General features: G+C 41.1%; 1 non-coding gene across 1 annotated transcript; it reads right to left on the bottom strand.

Annotated features, from left to right (window-relative positions):
• Window positions 1-5753: 5753 nt before the first annotated feature.
• On the bottom strand, window positions 5754-5849 carry Mir1899 (microRNA 1899). The gene has a single exon (NR_035437.1). It is a non-coding gene; the product is annotated as a microRNA 1899 (primary transcript).
• Between the last annotated feature and the right edge of the window lie 1062 nt (window positions 5850-6911).

Below are 6911 nucleotides of genomic sequence, written 5' to 3'. Positions count from 1 at the left end.
ACAGAAAATGTGGTACATCTACACAATGGAGTACTACTCAGCTATTAAAAAGAATGAATTTATGAAATTCCTAGCCAAATGGATGGACCTGGAGGGCATCATCCTGAGTGAGGTAACACATTCACAAAGAAACTCACACAATATGTATTCACTGATAAGTGGATATTAGCCCCAAACCTAGGATACCCAAGATATAAGATATAATTTGCTAAACACATGAAACTCAAGGAGAATGAAGACTGAAGTGTGGACACTATGCCCCTCCTTAGATTTGGGAACAAAACACCCATGGAAGGAGTTACAGAGACGGAGTTTGGAGCTGAGATGAAAGGATGGACCATGTAGAGACTGCCATAGTCAGGGATCCACCCCATAATCAGCATCCAAACGCTGACACCATTGCATACACTAGCAAGATTTTATTGAAAGGAAGCAGATGTAGCTGTCTCTTGTGAGACTATGCCGGGGCCCAGCAAACACAGAAGTGGATGCTCACAGTCAGCTAATGGATGTATCATAGGGCTCCCAATGGAGGAGCTAGAGAAAGTAGCCAAGGAGCTAAAGGGATCTGCAACCCTATAGGTGGAACAACATTATGAGCTAACCAGTACCCCGGAGCTCTTGACTCTAGCTGCATATATATCAAAAGATGGCCTAGTCGGCCATCACTGGAAAGAGAGGCCCATTGGACTTGCAAACTTTATATGCCCCAGTACAGGGGAATACCAGGGCCAAAAAGGGGGAGTGGGTGGGCAGGGGAGTGGGGGTGGGTGGATATGGGGGACTTTTGGTATAGCATTGGAAATGTAAATGAGTTAAATACCTAATAAAAAATGGAAAAAAAAATTTTTGTTTTCTGGAAAAAAAGAACTGATTCAGAAATACAGCTAAGGTCCTTAAGGAAGCACTGATAAATTGTGGTCTAAACACCCACCTCATAGGTCATCCTGTCACCATATTCATTCTCTTTGGATTATGACAGAAATAGGCCTCAACTTTTACTTCTTGATGCATATGCTAAACACACATAGTGGAAGTATCAAAGGACATATGGAGCATGTCAGTGTTTCCAGAGAGTTTGTACCAACTTTGCCTTTATCTGAGCAGATGATAAGTTGGGAATTTAAGTATGTTAGCATTCTCCAGAGAAATGAAATGATCACATATCTCTTTCCTACCTCTCCCATCTAGGTGAGGAGAGAGAAATGTATTATATGGGATAGACCAACAGAAGCTGAGAAGCCCCAAGACATGCAGTGGGTAGACTGGAGAAACTGGGATATTTAGCTTCCATTGGAATAAAGTCTTGGGAGCGAAGTGATTCTGCTTGGCAGTGTCCTTAAGATACAAGTGAGAAACTATGTAAAGGTCCAGGATGATGCTTGGTCTGCAAAGCAGAGTTCAGAAATGATTTTCTTTTGTTTCTCCTAGTTCAGGGGACGGTTGTATGCCTCTAAAATTGTATATTTTATATACTCTACCTCTTGTTTGGCCCTGATAAAGGACAAAAACTAGAGTTTGCTTTATAAGTAGTTCAGATAGGAGCTGGAGGAGCTTAAAGCCACCACAGAAAAGTAAGACAATTGTAAATATAGTTCTGGCAACCTAGAGGATTGGGCATTTGGGTAACTATTTAGAATGTAGCTTTGGCCAAAAACAAATCCCTTAAGCCCCTGGGGATTCATGTGGTTATATTAGTCACTTCAGTAACTGTGGAAATAAAACATTCTCTCAAAATCTCAGTTTTAATATTCTCTCATGTTTTGCTCTTCATATTTTTTTCCTGGGAAACCTGGGCTAATCCTCACATGCAAAAGATACATATACACAAGCACATAGAAGCCAAATATATTTTTGAAATTGTACACATATATAAAGAAATATAAAATATTCACTAAATACATAAACCAAATTATTGTAGTTTGGGTTTCTATTGCTGTGATAAAACATCATGATCTTAAACAACTCGGGGAGGAAAGGGTTTATATCTTTTTACTGTTTGTACTCTATTATCCAAGGATGTCTGGGCAGGAAGCTAGAGGCAGGAATGGATGCAGAAAACATGGAGGAGTGTTGCTTACTGGATTGTTCCTGATGCTTGATCAATCTGGTTTCTTATAGCACCCAGGACCACCATCCCTGGGGTGGCACCAGAGTGAGCTGGATCCTCTTCCAAGCAATCCTCAATCACTACACCACAGGCTTGTCTACAGGCCAACCTAGTGAGACCATTTTCTTCAGTTGAGGGTCCCTCATTTAAAATGACTCTAGTTTGTGTCAAGTTGATGCATGACTATGGGTGGGTGAGACAGATAGGTTGGGTTGAGAGAGCTGTAACAGAAGAGGACACTACAAGCAAACTGAACTTTCTATGCTGAAATCAGAAACCAACCCAGAGGCAAATGTCTAATGGGGAAATTTGAATGATAAATGATCCCTCTCCTTTTGGTTCTTAACTAAACATAGGACTGGTTGTGGTGAACACTATAATGGGTACAGAACTGGCCATAGCATCCCGACAGGAGGGCAGGTGCATTGTTTGTGCACATGATTCCTAGTGTGCTCCCAGGTTGCCTTCATTGCTTGCCTGAAGACCATCATTAAAGTTAAGAGAGGCAAAGGAGATCATGAATCCAACTGAGAATCATGGGGACCTGCCCTCTGAGTGCTGGGCTTCTGGGTGGTAAACTGGCAGGAAGTATGGGGACAGAGGCAGGAGAGACACATCTGAGGAAAACCTAATTTGGGAAAAATTATTGAACTACCATGTGGGAACAGACTCACATAGTCAGTGACTCACAATGATTGTGCTTGTCCTAAAATAGCATGATGAAGATTAGAACAATTATCTCCCCAGAGCATGAGTGGTACTTCCTCAGTGACAAGCTGTTACTAATCCCATGTGTCTGCTGGAAGGGCCAGGAAGTTAAGCCTTTGATCCGTACTTTGTTAATGGAGACCTTCTCATCCTTTGAACTCCCAAGTTTTCCCATGACCCCGCATGCTCCGATGGCTCTCCCCATTCATCTCTCCTCTTCACATATTAAAAAAAAATCCCCATATCTTTGCATTTTACATGTTTTCTCCTTTACAACAGATGTTTGGGAATGGCTGGCCCACCCTCGTACTAGGGCAGATGTACCAGTGCTATGAATTCTTTCAGAGATGTAGCTTCACTGGTTACTTAATCTCCTCCTGTTTCTAAAATCTATCTCTAGAGAAAGGCTCTTTTCCCTCCTCATTGCTAGCTGTGCCTCTTACTCTACTGTTGGACATAATCTCTTGACCCTGTTGGTGACTGTCCTTTCTCTACACTTCACCACCGTGCTTTGCCTCCTGTTCATTAACCAACACTCTGCACCTTGGTTTTTTATCCTCTTCTCAAAGTGACTTTTCTGAATTGAAACTTGTCAAGTAGTGAAGGAGCAAGTCAATCAGGGGGGGGCATTTGTGTTTATGTGCTCTGAGGTTCAATTTTCATACTATTATTTCTACTTAATAAGAGGTTCCTTCTCAGGACTTTTGATTTTCCACATTTTATTTAATATATGTCTTTTTCTACACAGAATAGTACAAAGTGAGGATCATGCCAGTTCTCAGATATAATGTTCTCAATGGCATGGCACTGTAGATTTTCAATAGGTTGTAATGTGGAGAGCCAGAGTGGTGGGTCATATTTATTCTCTGAATTCTGAATGTTCTGAATTCAGATTTTCTATGAGTGATCTTTGGCAGTTCCTCAACCTCATTTCTGCATCTGAAATGAGTCCATAACAGCATCTGTTTCATACCAATTTTAGTATCTAACATATAATGTATGTAAAGTACTTAACTTAGAGCCTGGTAAATTATAAGTACTCAATTAGTGCTACCCATTAATAAAATATTTTTTTTTGCTAGTCAGTGTGGTTCTACTAAAATATTTTCCAGACTAACTCTTATTTTCTCTTTGTTATTCTAGGATTCCAGGGTTTCCCAGCCTTAAAACAGTTCTTTGTTGTTTGTACTAAGTAGCTTTAATTCTTCTTTTAAAGGGGAATAAAAAATATTATATCCAGATGTGGTGGTACATGCCTTTCTTCTGAACACTTGGGAAGTGGATGCATGTGGAATTCTAAGATTTTGAGAGAAGCCTGGTCTATACATTGTGTTTCAGATTAGTCAATGCTATGTATTAAGACCCTGTCTCAACAACAGCAACAACAATAACAACAGCAGCAGCAACAACACCACCCTGAACACCTTTTTTTTCCCCCACACAGCTTCTAATGCAACCACTCAACAGCCTACTGGACCATTTCTGTTGTCCAGAGTCAAAGTGATGTTGTGGTTAGTCAGAGCAACTTGGTGCAGGTTCTATGCCAGCTCCTGGCTGCTACACACATCCCTGCCCTCAATGTCTGCCTTCCTGAGGCTTGTAGACCTTTTTGCTTGAAACTGCAGGTACAAGCTGCATTGGATTCTCCATCTCCCAACAGAGCAAGCAGCACGAGCTGCAGGTTTGGCTGATTCTATTCAGTAATGATCCATTTCTGCAGTAGTTCTAGGCAGCCACACATCTTCCTGTCATTGGTGCTGGCTGACCCACAGTTCATATGACACAACCTTTGCCCTTACAGCCTAATGGCAGTGAAGTGTATAGATTCATCATTCTGCTCTGTGTGTTGCTGTGTTTTGCTGTTTCTTCCAATTTTATAATTCCACTTTAAAAAAAAAGCATCTTAGCATAAGACAGCCCTTCTTCTTGGTTGTTCTGGAGTGACTGTGAACTCCATAGAAGCTTTTTTCTGCCATCACATCACTCTTCAGAGCCTCCGTGGGTCTCCAGACACCTCAGAGCTCACTGATGTGCTCTGGCAGCAGCTACCATCTCTTGTTTTCTCCTTTTGTGCTCATTCTCCCTGTCCTGTGTACTCTTGTAGAAGATCTAGGTACATCTCACCATCAAGTTTTTGAAACCATTTGCAGGAATCATAGGTGGTTAGAAAGGACAGGTCTGGGGACCCAAGGCCCCTGGTTCATATCCGGATTCCTTTACCACCTTGTCATAGGACCTTGTTGAGATAACTGAAAAAGGACAATATTCACCACTAATATAAAAACATATATAAACAACAATTTGAGTTATAGTGGGAAAATATGTAGAAAGAAGAATTATGAAGCAGTTCATGAACACAGCCACCTATATTGGCATGGATCCCTTCAGCTTTTCAGATGTTGGTTCTTGAAATGAAATGAGTTTGGGTATGGTGGCATTCATGTAAACATGGTTGCAACTAACTTCCTGTACTCATTTAATATGATCTGTTTTTTTCATACTGTTACTGTCCCCACTTCTCTACTATAAAGCTTTCATTACTTTGTGTCTCAAAAAAATCTAAAAAACAATAATCTTTTCTTTTAAATTCTACACTTAAAGAAAAAAATCCAAATACTGTTTTTACAGACATGTTATGAAAAAAAATAATAAAATATAGCTATTAGCTCCAAATCCTGTTCTTTAAAACAAAACCACTTCCCCTAATTTTCTTCTTGGAGTAATTCTTTAAAATTAGAGGAAAAATTGATATGAAATATATGGCTGTTCAGTTGTTGATGCAAGGACATTTTTGGTGAACACATCAGCTACAAGAGGAAAAGACTGGCTGATGAGTTTCCACCTAGATGTTTAAGCCAATTGCAATTACACTGGCACCAAGGCCAGGCTTGTAGTCAATTCAGAGTGGGATGGTGCATAAACACCATTCTTTGAATTATGTGTAATCAACGGAATGAGCAGAATCTGAAATCCACTTAGCACATTCATTCTAACCAGGAGGAAGCAGATTCGGCCATCGCTGACTAAGATTTATCCCTGACAAGTTTCCAGTCTGCTAAGTGGGAAGCTGATAATTAGACATCAACTTAGACTCTAAGCTTTCTCCACTGGAAAGTGAATTGGGTGCCAGGTGGGTGTACATTGTGTATCTACAGCTTGATGGCATTAGGATTTATGCCTGTGTGTTTCATCTTTTGATGAAAGACTAATGTCATGAACTTTACATGGGTCATGGTTTTCTTTTAAGCTTAAAATTTACCAAAATAGAGGCTGTTCTGCAAAGATCACTAAATGGAATTTTTTCCCTGGTTTAGTCACATATTCCCAATGTCTTGTTTTCAGGAAACCTTGGCCTTTCCCGGGCTAGGCAGGACCTCTCAGACATTTTTAGTTGTGGATATCTGGTGCTTTAAATAAGAAAGGTCCTCTAACAATCATCTCAGGTTTTAAACACTTGGTCTCCACTGCAGTTGTGTTTGTGGGTGTTATGTGAGGTCCAGCCTTGCTGGGAGAAGTCTGTCACTGTGGGTGGGCTTTGACATTTTAGAGCCTTGCCTTACTTCACTGTTTCTGCTTCATGTTCATGATAGGAGATGTGACCTCTCAGCTTCCTGCTCCCTGTCACCATGCCAGTCATCCATTGCTATAATTCCCATCTATGATGAGCCCTCACTCATATGGAACTATAAGCCAAAATGTTTTCTTCCATACATTGCTTTGGTCATGATGTTTGGTAGCGAGAATTTTGGTTTCTTAAAAAACCTGGTGGCGCACGCCTTTAATCCCAGCACTTGGGAGGCAGAGGCAGAGAGATTTCTGAGTTCACGGCCAGCCTGGTCTACAAAGTGAGTTCGAGGACAACCAGGGCTATACAGAGAAACCCTGTCTCAGGAAAAAAAAAACTGGTTATGGATCTGCACCCAGGAGCTAAGGCAGTTCCACAGCCCTCTGTTTACAGGTCCTGCCTGGAGGGAGCTAGACTCCTAGGAGTGCTCTCATTCCTGGGCTCAGAGGTGAGATTTCAATTTTCTCTCCAATAACTGTCCAAAGTGGGACCAGCCAGAAGTGCACAGGGCACAGGAACAGTAGAGCA

The sequence above is a fragment of the Mus musculus genome, chromosome 9 (assembly GCF_000001635.26).
Source record: "Mus musculus strain C57BL/6J chromosome 9, GRCm38.p6 C57BL/6J".
NCBI lineage: Eukaryota > Metazoa > Chordata > Mammalia > Rodentia > Muridae > Mus > Mus musculus.
The sequence above is the reverse complement of the archived record's forward strand: the minus strand, read 5'-3'. Positions and strand labels throughout refer to the sequence as shown.